The 13,778-nt window shown below is 36.3% G+C and overlaps 1 non-coding gene and 1 pseudogene across 1 annotated transcript; both read right to left on the minus strand.

The window, feature by feature from the left end:
* Nucleotides 1-586: 586 nt before the first annotated feature.
* On the minus strand, nt 587-12,291 carry LOC116146235 (annotated as a pseudogene).
* On the minus strand, nt 4,202-4,273 carry TRNAT-UGU. Its single transcript has one exon. It is a non-coding gene; the product is annotated as a tRNA-Thr (tRNA).
* Nucleotides 12,292-13,778: the final 1,487 nt, after the last annotated feature.

Here is a 13,778-nt window from a genome sequence, read left to right on the forward strand (position 1 = left end):
CAGATTTCATCGACGCCTACGTTGACAACCTTTCCCATCACCCAGAAATTACTCTCCTCTTCCTCCCGACCAAAACCCACTTGACCCCACCCTCGTTAGCCTTGCCCATTGCAGACAAAAACCAATTGTTGCCGTCGCCAGTTCTGTTCAATTTCCGGTTGATTTACTCACCGAAAATCAATTCCGTCACCACTATTGCATTCATCGACACTTTCTCTTCAAAAGCCCCAACATCCCGACCGTTAATTGTTTACTGATCATCCTCTCAAATCCTAAGGTTTTGAGTGAATAGAAAAAATATAAACCTAACCTGTTGAAGCTTCCGGGTCCCAATTAAACTGGCCAGGCCAGGCTGGATTTTAAAACATTGCCTTTTTTCCAACGTGAAAGTTATACCGTACTTTAACTACAAATTACTGTACTGTGTTGAATTAAAATTTGTCAGATACTAATATGGAACATGTAGCAACAGCCTCCAGAAACCCAATTATAAAGTATTATGCAGAGGTATTCACATGTCTACCATAACTTCAGCAACTAAATGGAGTAAACACACTAAGCTAACGATTGCAAACTTGAAATGATATTTGCCCAAACTCAGAAGATATATTAATGCCGGATCCAGTAGCAAATACAAAGAGATAAAGAAAAAGAAAGTTACAACAGGTAAACTTGGAACATCAACCAGTAGGAAGATTGATCAAGTCAACTTATTCACAGGTCGTCTAAACACAACACAAAGACACTACCGCCAAATTTTCTTATATCCTACAATTTTTTTTTTTTTTCCTTTTGGAGAACAAAGATTAAATGATGAAGCACACAAATCAACAGCAACTTTTTTTTTTTTGAAGCTCGCCTAATATGATAGTTAATATGTAAGAATCTTGGGGACAATCATTACAATCCACTGTCTGCAAGCCTGCAAAGCACAACAAAATTAACTATAAGCAAATGACTGTAAGAATTCTCCAAAGGTGAGATATGGAATTCAGGATGATACCATCCAGAGTTTCCAGGTGCGATTAAATTTATTTATAAGGATAGAAACAGTAAGAGATAAGCAAATAGTATAAGATTTGTTTATAAATAAATAGATTCAAAATTTTAATTTCAGAATAACTTGCATAAAATTGATTATGTTTTGTATCAAATGCAATAAAAAACATGTCAATAGCATCAAGAGATCCTGAAAGAGATGATGCATTTCTTTCAAGAGTAGCAAATTAAGGGAACAACAGCCAGCCACTATCTAGATCGCCCTTTGATTCTTCATGGGCGTGAAGAATAATTGAAAAGACAGGATCCACGAAAAACCAGATTCTAAACAGTAATCGACGAAAAAGAATGTCATTTATTGAGTCTTAATACATACTAATGCAGAAGAAAGGAGAAAACAAAAGATACACATTTACTTAACCAATAATGGCACCCCAAGAAGGAACCATGATGGAAGTTAATAGAAAACAAAATAAATAAAGAAATAAAAACTGTAAGCATAACTGACACGAAAAACAACAAAAAGAACCAAGAAGTATTATAGTTAGTTAGCATGTAAAATGATTTGCAAAGGCAACATAACCCATATATGTTTCACGTGCAAATATTTCCTCCTCAAAATAAATTTGGTTGTACCAACGCAAAATAAAACAGCATCACCACATTCAAGCCTTAATCAAAGCCCCAACAAGCAGATTTAGTAATCTAAAAACAGCATGCATAATCAAATCCAAACAAAGTGCAGCATACCACATAAAACTACAAGAATATAAAGAACTTTGTAGAATAAGTGATGGGTTACCTTCCTAGCAATGCCTCTATTCATCCCTTTCATGATGGCGTTTCCTGCTCTTTTCTTAGACCTTTTGTGCGCCTTCACGGGAATCATCTGAACCACTTTCATCAGAGTCAGATGGCAATCTGGACTTCTGCCCTTCCTTTCATAATGTCCACTAGAATCTTCAGACACATCTGAATTAGAATCATCTGAATGTCATGAATTCTCCTCCTCCTCTTTTCCTTCCTACTCTTCCTCTTACGGGTCGATACTCATCTTCTTCATCTGAGGACCGATCCCTCTCTCTCTCTTTTCTCCTCCTCTTCCCTCCACCTTCATCCTATCTCTGAGTCACTATTTTCCTCTTCCAATCCTCCTCTTCTGGACCTCCCTCTCTTCCTCTTCCTGAATCAGAATTGAGTCTGTTCCATCTTCATCTGACACATCGGTTTTTTCTTCCTGGAAGATCTGCCTCTACTTACTAATCTTTTCCATTTCTTCCGCAATAATCCTCTCAATCTCAGGATCTGCATCTGAATCGACTGTCACTCTCCTCTTCTTCTTCTTCCTCGCTTGCCCCCTCAATATCCGCCTTACCTTCCATTCAACTTCCCCACTTTCCCCTTCAATTTATCCAACTCAGATAAAACTGCAGCCTGAATGCTTCTGAGTTTTTTCCTTAATATCATCCTTAACACTCAAGAAGTTTCACACTGAAAAGTCAAATGCCCAACACGGGCACACTTTTGCAAGCACCACGGGCCTCATCAGCATTGGTATTAGTTATGGGGCAAGAGCTAAAAGACCCTGGGAGCTATTGTATGGATTCTCAGCATCAGGTTCGTCATTTGATGGTTTGGGCGTGAGGTGTTCTTGGATTATCTTTGTTGGGCGCATATGGATCATACCCAATTGCACTCTGCCATATGCCGTGAGTTTGCAGGGCCGCTACTATGCACCATTGTTCGCCGGCATGCGAACTCGTCCAGCGGTGGGCCGGCATCTTGTAGATATATATTGATATCAAACCCTGCATAGAGAAAATTTATTACCAATTAGGATTTTAAAATTAAGTAAACAATTTCAAAAATCTATATCAACGCAAAGTTTCAAATTAGGGTTTTTACTTATAATCAACTTGATTTCATTTCATGTCAACTAATAATGAACAAAATAGAACTAAATCAGACATCTCTCGTTCAATGAAATTCAAATTTAACCGCGAAAAAGGAAATTTTATAAAGAATTAAGGGTCTCAACTAATTAAACAGAAAAAGCATGGCATGAAGACGAACTTACCTGTGTCGCGATAGATTCAAGATCCCTAAAACAAGAGCTACAGAGTTTTGTTTCAAAAAGGAATGACATTATCCGATTGGGCAACTTTATAAGAAACCAAAACAAAAGTCGGTGCAGCCAGGCAAAACGGTGCCGTTTTTGTTTCAAAAACAAAAACGACACCGTATGTAATTATTGTTTCTCAAAAGCTACGTAATTTATCAACTCTAAAATAACAGCAAAGAAAGTGGGGATAAAGAAGGATTGTGGATACTGAAAAAAAGAAAAAAACAAAACTAATTTGAATTTGAAGAGACAGAATTAACTTAAGGTTTTGGACAAGGAAGACAAAATTCAAGAGAATAAAAAACAAAAATTACCTGTAATGGTGCGGACCGGCGGTGATACAGAGGAGCTGGAAGAAGAACGGAAAAGGAGAGAACGGTGTCGCTTATGCTTGGTTTTTTACAATGAAGAGAAAATATAATGAGAAAAATGAGCTCCGGTTTTTTAGTGCGTGCGGCGGTGAGTTTTGTCGTTCTTTCGAATATTTATTTTTGTTAAAAAATGAATATTATTTTTCAATAAATATTTGTTATTGACTTTTAATTTGTGTGAAGTTGGTTGCATGCATGTAGTATCCCCAACTGTTTGTCATGACGTCACTTTCAACAGTGCGGATTAAATTTAAATTTAGAAATTTGATTTTTTTTAAAGAAAAATAAAATGCAATTCAAGGAAGAATAATTTTGTAATATAAAATTATTACACATTTTATTCATAATGAATACAATTTTTTTTTAATAATTATATTAATCTCCAGGGCTTGAACTTGACTACTCTCAAACCTTTCCTTTCCTTACACAGAACAATAGATTAAATAATTTCCTCCTAGGATGGTTTAACTTGTACAATTTTCTTTGTTAGTGATTTTTATACCCAAATCAAATACATATTCATTTTATTTTCTTCTTAATTAATCAAAATATTCCTTTAGCATGGGAGATGAAACCACTTTGAATCTTCTGTTAATAAGTTTAACCAACTGCTGTAGGCTTTAAAAACAGTAATGGCTTGCAAAATTTACTTGTTGCTCACATGAATTGGTTCATAAAAATTATTCCTCAGACGAAACATTATATCAAATGCCCCCATGCAGGATCGAACTACAGACCTCCAGTTTACAAGACTGGCGCTCTACCACTGAGCTATAGGGGCTCATATTTCTCCACCCTTTTCATCTTTTATTATAAAATAAACTATGTTTTAAAAGTAGTTGCTATGAATCCTGCCTGGGCTTCAAAATGTATAGTAAACATGAACCAAAACAAGGGATTGCTTTATGTGTAATAAGATTCATAAATGATTTAACGGGTACTTATTTACAACTTTGGTTATAATATGTTGAAGCAACAATCTGTAATTATAAAATGAGTGGTAAAGCAACAAATGTTGCGATTAAACTCAACTTAGTCGAAAACAAAGAATGGTATTTAGTTACAATTAATTGTTATAATTAGGAGTGTTCAAAAAAATGCAAAAATCGAACCGAACTGAATTTTTGGTTATTAGAAAAACTAGTTCGGTTTTGGTTCAAAGAAAATAAAAAACCAAATTTTCGGTTCGATTACCAATTTAGGAGAATATGAAAACTGATTAACTGAAACCAGTTTTACTAATCGGCTTATTATAAAAATATTAAATTAAAATAAAAAATTCTATTTATTAAAAAAAATTATAAAATATTAAATTACAACCGGTTAACCGGTTTTTACTAATAGGTTAACCGGTTTTTACTAACCGGTTTTTCCCTTAACCGGTTCGGTTCACAAAATCGGTTAACCGGTTTTGAACACCCCTAGTTATAATATGTTGAAGCAACAATATGTAATTATATTAACATCAATGATTTACATGATGCTTCATGCAGCTACTTGTGTTATAGGATTTAAATCTCATCTAATTTCTCGTCATTTATAGTCTCCATCAATGATCAAGTAGCTGTTGCTTTAAGAAGAGTGAGCTCTGGCGACTCACTAATGACGATTATTGGTGATTCATGGGGGCTACACCACTCAACTGTCTCTCAAGTGACCTGGTGTTTTGTGGAGGCCTCGGGAAAAAGGGGGCTTCAGCACCTGCAGTGGCCTTTCTCTGAAACAGAAATTGCCGAAATAAAATCTAAGTCTGATAAAATACAAGGCCTCCCTAATTGCGGTGGTCTGGTCGATACCACGCATGTAATTGATAGTGTTTGTTAAAAGTATGGAGTTAAAACAGGGAACTTATATGAAGTCATGGTTCTTGAGGCCTAATGTCAATGAAGGACAACCTAATTTTTCAGATTTGATAAACAAATATTGGTTTATGGGCCAACTTGTGCGTACCTTAGCTAGTCTTTCAAGACCTTAAAATTACCGATAATGTAAGAGCTCCAGTGGCTATGGGGACTCGAATTCGAGAGACCAAATAAACTTAGATTATTCTTTACTCTTTTACCATCAAGCTATCCAGTGATGATCAATTAGAGGCACATATTTAACTTCACTATATTATGAGTTTAAAGTTTCAATAAAAAGAGCATTGTGGTATATAAAAAGAGGAAACTAAATTTTATCCAAATTGAATAGTGAAAGTAATCCTTTCTTTTACCCTAAATTTAACATGCATTACTACTCTTACTCATAGTTGAATTCGTGATTTATTAATTATAAATATTAATTATGTGATGAAACACAATCGATTTATTTGTAATCTCTGTAGGTAATTAAGTTCAAGACCATGAATAATCTTATTCTTTCACCGTGCCCAAACTCAAAATACGTCCTCTTGTCCTTCCTCTTGACACTGTTAATGGTAATCTATGCGATTTGCGTGTGTTATCGAATCATCTTAAAGGAACGCAATGGCCAAACCCAGTTGCATGATATCGAACAAGGAGCTGCCATGAGACGGGAAGAACAGCCGCCGTAGGCTTTTAGAGATATCTGCTATCATAAAGAAGAAAACAACAAACACAGCGAGTGTGTTACATGCTTGACGGAGTTCAGAGATGGAGATGACTGTAATGTTCGTTCAAACTGCAACCATGTGTATCACAAAGCTTGCGTCGATGAGTGGCTGGCCAAATCCAAGCACAGATTTTGCCCTCTTTGTCGTGGCTTTGTGTGTTCTGAAAACTCTTGATATCATAATAAGGATTAGGCACGTCTTCTGATAAATTATCGTAATGGTTGTATTAGTTTTCAGTCGATTCATTAAATTCTTTTGTAAGTGGTTAATAATGAGGAGGGTTTTGAAAGATTAAATTATATATTATATAACTTCTAATAAAAGAAGGTGTTCATGAATCATGCGTTATATGCTTTAACCAGATTGCAAGTAATCTTCCAAACCACCTATATATTAATTGACCGTCTCTAAAATGGAAATCAGACTTAGGTTTAGAGTCCGAATCCGCAAGATGTAAAGTGTTTGGGCGCAGTAAGTTTCCTATTCAATTTGGTATTTGTTAACGCTTGATTTTAGAGCCAAAGACTCGCACATGCAAAGTGCTAAGAGAGCCTTAGAAATTACATATGATGGATCTATGAGATTTGGATATGGTGCTGAGATTATATATGTTGCAAAAAACATAAATAAAAGATTGGTAAGAGGGAGTTTTTATAGTAGTTCGGATGCTTAAAAGCGAATTCTACATCCACTGTTATTTTATTATTCTCTAACTATTTCTATGATATTGCCCGTAAGGCATACAAAGATGGAGAAAAGCTTTGATTACAGAGAGTAATAATGAAATGAAGCTCAAATCTATGTCTAACTCTCATCTGCCCAGCTCTCATTTTTTGTGAAGAGAAGTGCCAATTTATATACCTCTGAAGTCAATGTAATGAGTGTTTTGCAAGTTGTCTTGACACATAGACAACTCTCATATGTTTTTCTCTTAAAATGAGATAGGGTTGATATAAGATATCTTTGAGGCGGTATGGGCTTGTAGGAAGTACAATTTGTCTTTTAAGCACTTATTGAGCTGACATCAGCATGACTTGTTAGGCATAACAGAAGCCCCCTAGTTTTTTGAGTGCGTAATCGTGCGCGCTTCAAAAACTCAAGTCTTTGATTTGAATAGCTGTCACACTATAGGCTGCAGTCTCGAACTGAAGAGCTTGAACCATACCTAGTGTGATTGGGTGCTGAGAGCAAGGACTATGATCTGAGAGCTTGGAGCGATCCGAAGCTGAGCACGATCTGATAACTGACATGAAATGTCCAGTAGATGAATTCCTTGAGGGAGCTAACGTCAGAAGCCCTAACACATTGCTTGGAGGCCTTAAACGGATAAGCCAACTTAAAATAGTTATAACATTTGATCCGTGAAGAGTTTTGGAGCTCGTAAGATATCCACGGAAAGCCTGTTCTGAGCTCTACGTCGTGGGCAATAGGGAAACCCGATTGGGGGCCATTTTAGAGGCCAAAATCCATCGTTTCGGCATGTTTTAAGGCTGTTTTGTGTTTTCTACGCGTTTTTTCTGACGCTGGCAGCTGGTCGCGACCTGATAACTAAGAACTGATCGCAATCTGAGTTGAGAACACGACCTGAGGCTATTTGCAATATCAGAGCTAAGAGTTGATCGCGATTTGAGAGCTAGGCGCTGATCGCAATCTGATAGGAGCTCGACCTGAGAGTTTGAGGCATGCGATTTGAACGATCTAATGCACACAATCTCAAGTAAACGAGCAAGCTTATGAGCTCAGTCAGAGAGCATAAGGAGCTCGATCAGAGAGCACAAAGAGCTTGATCAAAAAGTGTGGAAGGAGTTCGAACAGAAAACGCGAAGCTTGTTCTGAGAACACAAGGTGTTCGATCAGAAAGCGCGAAGCTTGATCTGAGAACTCGAGATAAACGATCTAAGCGTGTGATCCACGGTCTGGCCATGCGATCGGAGAGCTACAGATCAGCGATCTGAAGCTGAAGATTAGCAATCTGAGCGTGCGATCAGTGATCTGGCCATGCGATCTGAAGTTAAAGATCAATGATCTAAAGCTGAAGATCAAGACGATCTGAGCGTACAATCAGCGATTTGGCCACGCGATCGGAGAGCTAAAGATCAGCTATCTGAAGCTAAAGATCAAGACGATCTGATCGTGCGATCAACGACCTGGCCATGCGATCAGAGAGCTAAAGTTCAGCGATCTGAAGCTAAAGATCAAGACGATTTGAGCGTGCGATCAACGATCTGACCATGCAATCGAAGAACTCTGATGCGTGCGATCAACAATCTGACCACGTGATCAGAGAACTCTAATGCGTGCTATCTGCAATCTGGCCACACAATCGGAGAACTCTGACGTGTGCGATCTGCGATCTGGTCTGGCCACACGGTCAGAGAACTCTGACACATGCGATCTGCGATCTGGCCACACGGTCAGAGAACTCTAATGCGTGCGATCTATGATCTGGCCACGTGATCGAAGAACTCTGATGCGTGCGATTTGCGATATAGCCACGCGGTTAGAGAACTCTGACGCGTGCGATCTGCGATTTGGCCACGCGGTCAGAGAACTCTGATGTGTGCGATCTGCGATCCGGCCACACACGATCGAGGAACTCTGATGCGTGCGATCAACGATCTGGCCACGCAATCGAAGAACTTTGATGCGTGCGATCTGCGATTTGGTCACGTGATCGAAGAACTCTAATGCATGCGATCAGCGATCTGGCCACCCGATTTGAGAACTCTGACGGGTGCGATCTGTAATCTGGCCACGCAGTCGGAGAACTCTGACGTATGCGATCTGCGATCTAGCCACACGGTCGAAAAACTCTGAACACATGCGATCTGCGATCTGGCCATACGGTCGAAGAACTCTAATGCGTGTGATTTGCAATCTAGCCACGCGGTCGGAGAACTTTGCCGCATGCGATCTACGAACTGACCACGCCATCAGGGAACTTGGACACAGGTTTGCAACCTGCATAGGCCACCAAACTGTTGACGCTTGATTTTGGACGCCAATGACTCGCACGTGCAAAGCGTTAAAAGAGCCTTAGAAATTACACGTGATGGATCCATGAGATTTGAATATGGTGCTGAGGTTATATATGTTGCTGAAACATAAATAATAGATTGGCAAGAGGGGGTTTTTATAGTGGTTCAGATGCTCAAAAGCGAATCATACGTCCGTTGTTATTTTATTATTTTCTGGCTATTTCTATGATATTGCTTGTAAGGGATACAAAGATGGAGAAAAGCTTTGATTAGAGAGAGAAATAATGAAATGAAGCTCAAATCTATGTCTAACTTTCATCTGCCTAACCCCCCTTTTTTGTGAAGAGAAGTGCCAATTTATACACCTCTAAAATCAATGTAATGAGTGTTTTGCAAGTTACCTTGACACATTGACAACTCTCATCCGTTCTTCTCTTAAAATGAGATAGGATTGGTATAAGATATCTTTGAGGTGGTATAAGCTTGCAGGAAGTACAATTTGTCTTTTAAGCACTTATTGAGCTGACATCAACATGATTTTTTAAGCATAACAAGCACTTATTGAGCTGACATCAGTATGACTTTTTAGGTATAACATTATTCTTCTATTCATATAAGATCAAGCCATGAGTAAAACCTTATAAATGCTTTCTGTTTCGACTCCTAACTCTCTCAACTCAAGTTTCAATTGAAGCTCCATCGAAACCATGCCTTCTCCTTCCTCCTTTCAGTTCATCTTTCTCAATTACGTCGTCGTCTCAATATTATGGACGGCGGTTATAGTTTTTTGTCTGTGGTGTTATAAACGCTGCTGCTTAGTTTCTCCATCATCACAAGATATCGAACAAGGAAACGCCACAAATATTTCAGAGCGTGATCATCAAAAGGGAAAGGAACAGAGTATTGGGGAAGTTCGGTGGAGTAGTAGTTTTAGACAAAAAGGTGAAATAAGGAATTGGAGCGAGTGTGTTATATGCTTGGAGGAGTTCGAGGAAGGAGACGACTGTAGTGTTCTTTCAGAATGCAAACATATTTACCACAAAGCTTGCATAGACAAGTGGGTGATCCAGGAGAGACACTGCCCGGTTTGTCGTTCTTCTGCTTCAATACAATAGCAAAAGATGGTTAGAAATAATGCACTAATTTATGGATTTTATTTTCTTTTGTGTAGATAATATTACAACAATTTTATGAGATTGTTATTGAGAAAATTCAAGAAATACAAAAGCCCTTAGGCCTGTTTGGATTGAGGGATTTTATACCATCCATGGATTTTAGATTTGATAAATTCCATTGTTTGGTTTAAATATAAAATCCATGGATTGTTGATTCAAATTTTCATGCACTCATGTTGGTTAGATGAATATAATCCATAGATTTGATAAATAATTTCCAACTTTACTCTCAATATCCAAAACCAACAAAAATTCAACTTTCATTTAATTAAATACAAGTTAAATTATATTTGATAAAGAAATCTAATTATAATAAATGATTTTTTTTTTTTTTTTTGTGATTCGGTAAAAAAAACAAAAAGAATTCTAAGTTAATATAATATATTATCAACTATCTTCATTCATAATTCAATAGTTAAATAATTTCATATCAAAACATATAACATAACTATACGTATATAGAAAATTATTGTCAATATAATGCAATAACATCATGTTCAAAAACATACGAAACTTATTAGAACATTAGCCAGTTTTATCATAGCATATTAGCGCTACAAAGCACTAAGCATTACAAAATAATCAATAGCAAAAAAGCATAATCAATTACTAGTTATGCATGAGGGATCATAACAAAAAAATCACCATGAGAAATTGAAATAATAATAAAGTTGTTTGCAAATAAAAAATTGAAAATAATTAATTAAAGGAATGGAAACTTAACGGATAGGTTATTTCTTTAGTATACTTTGAAGATACTGATGATGTAAAAGTGAAGAGCTCAAAAAGAGAGAAGGACATATATATTTCTTTTAATTAGGGTAAAGGGTAGTTACTATGATATTAAATTATTAAAAATGATAGTATTGGAAAATTAAAATATTAATAAAATCTCTCATTTTATTAAAACTGGTGGATTTAAAACCCTAAAAAATGAAGGATTCTAGAGGGTGGTGGATTTCAACTTTAAAAAAATAAATAAAACGAAGGATTTTACCAAATCTATTTACTTAACGAAATCATTCATTTAGAATCCTTTAATCCAAACGAGGCCTTAACGATTTTTATGTACATCTTTAATGAATAAAATATATTGTACATAAAAGAGACAATATTTTTTGTTAGTTATGAATATGGTATTTGACTAAACTTAACACAAAAAAAAAAAAAAAAAATCAATATTTTCAAAAGTGAGAAGAATTTTTTTTTTTTTTTTTTTTAAATGGATTCTTAAATGTCCAAAAATAAAAATTGAGAAAGAAAAAGAAAAACACTTAATTAAGGAAAGAAGAAACAAATTAAATTAAATTATAATAAAAGTACAAATTTCTAAATTTTTTTTTTTTTTAAAGCTACTACTTATTAGCAAAAATTTCTTCACCCATATAATGTAATATTTGAGGGTCACTAAAATTAGTAACGAAAGCTTTATATGAACACATAACAAGATAAGGATTAGCGACCACCTATGACCTATGTGTGCACCATACAAACACTAATTATACCATTACAATAAGAGTACTCAACGACTTTTTCGCACCCAAAAAAAAAAAAGCTTAAGCATTTTCCACCCTCAATTTTAATTATAGTGAGATAGAATGTCAACAAGCATTTAAGCACTCGGAGAAGAAGAAAAGAAAATGATAGCGCCGTTGCAGCATCGCAACCAATGGTTTTTGCCTTTTCGGTCAATCTCGCGACTCAAAATCACTTACGAGACGACCCAGAATCCCCATCACTTCCTCTACAAAGACCAAGCCTCCATTTGCCGTTCATCACTCACCATTCCCACCCCCACTCCATCGCACAGCCAATCTCTTCATTTGTTGGATTTTGTCGGTTTCTTTTGCCAACATTCCCCTAGACACCGTTATCACACTCCCCACAACTCACTCTATAAGACCCTACATCCATCACCGTCCCTTGCTTGCTGATCGCCAGCCTTGCATCGCGCACATTTCAACTTCCAGGTCGATTTTTGATTGTTTTCAATGTCGGAAATCCACCTTGAAACCACCACCAGAATCCTCATCTTCCTTTCTCCAAAACCTCTAACAGCCCCTAACCCCATTTGCTCGCTGATCCCCACTGTCTTCTTCCTAGGGTTCTGGTTGTGGTTGCATAATGAATTTGGGGTGTTTTGATTGATGAAATTAAGCAAAATCGTCGGTTATTTGCCAATTGCACGTCGTTCGCCATTCTCACCCCACCTAGTGTTACTGTTCACATTTCCCTGTGTTCGGTTCCGGATACCCTATATTTTTTGAAGGAACCGAAACTGAAACCAGAACCGACGGTCCCTTGAATTTGGAACCAGAACCTAAATAACGGTTTGGTTTCGGTTTTGGGTACCATAAATTAAATGACCCCCCAAAAGTATTTAAATGGCCAAAAAAAACCCTTAAAAACTTACAAAACCCCCCACTTGGCACTTGTTAACAAAAATAAAATTACAAATTAAACTCAAAATTCAAAATTACAAACTCCATTACTTTGTAAGGTAGGTTCTCAAAGTCAACCAACTTACTTAAATGTTATGAATTAAATATAAATTTATTCACATTACTTTTTCTACAAATTTTTTATTAACCCCCCTAATATTTAATTTTATTTATATTAGTCTCAGTTCCTGATTCCTGGTTCCGGTTTCAAAAGTTTGGAATCGGAACCACCCGTTAACGTGTTTGGGTAGGAACCGGAACCAAACCCGGGTACCCGCCAATTCCGGTTCCAACAGTTTCTTTTGAACACCCCTAGTTTTTCCAACGCTAGTGTGAAGAATTATATTTTGTCTTCACAATGAAAATCACTATATTTCAACCCCAACTAGAGAGAAACATAATATTTGAATACTAAAATGTTTTTGAAAAGTCCGGGGTGGAAAAGTATAATTAAGCTTTTTTTTGGTGGGAAAAAGTGGTTAACTCTTATAATAATTGCACACAATATTTACAGCTTAAAAGATTATTCCCTTTCACATTTTTTATTATATTTTTCATTCAACTTGACATTTATCTACTTATATATGTATTCGGTGAGCTTTGTAATAACGCTTTAAAAAATGAGTGTAGAGAGTCATTTATTGGCTTCAAATGATTATTTAGAGATCAAACACTACATTTTCAAGCGTAATGTTGGATGTACAAACTGAAAGCTAGACTATTAATATATAACTAAATATACATCAGGCCGTCTTAGCTCAGCGGTAGAGCCGTGGCTTTAAACCACGTGGTCGGTGTTCGATCCCCACACAGACGGCGTATTATACAAATTTTGAAATTATTTTATTCTTTTTTTAAAAACGTATATTTTCAAAACATAAAAGCATTATTCTATCTTCTTCTTTCATGGTAATCTCATAATTTTTTTAATTTCTGCAATCCTTATTGGGCTATTTCTCTTCTCATTAAGAATCTCACACCTGTATATTATATTTAAACAATATCTAATCTGTTGACTGAACTCACATACTTAGCCACAGCTGACAAACAAATAGCACTATACTAAGTTAAAAACTAATACAAGGCCTTATAAATAGTCATAATGACGAACAAAAAT

The sequence above is a fragment of the Pistacia vera genome, unplaced genomic scaffold, assembly GCF_008641045.1.
Source record: "Pistacia vera cultivar Batoury unplaced genomic scaffold, PisVer_v2 Contig475, whole genome shotgun sequence".
NCBI classification, from domain to species: domain Eukaryota; kingdom Viridiplantae; phylum Streptophyta; class Magnoliopsida; order Sapindales; family Anacardiaceae; genus Pistacia; species Pistacia vera.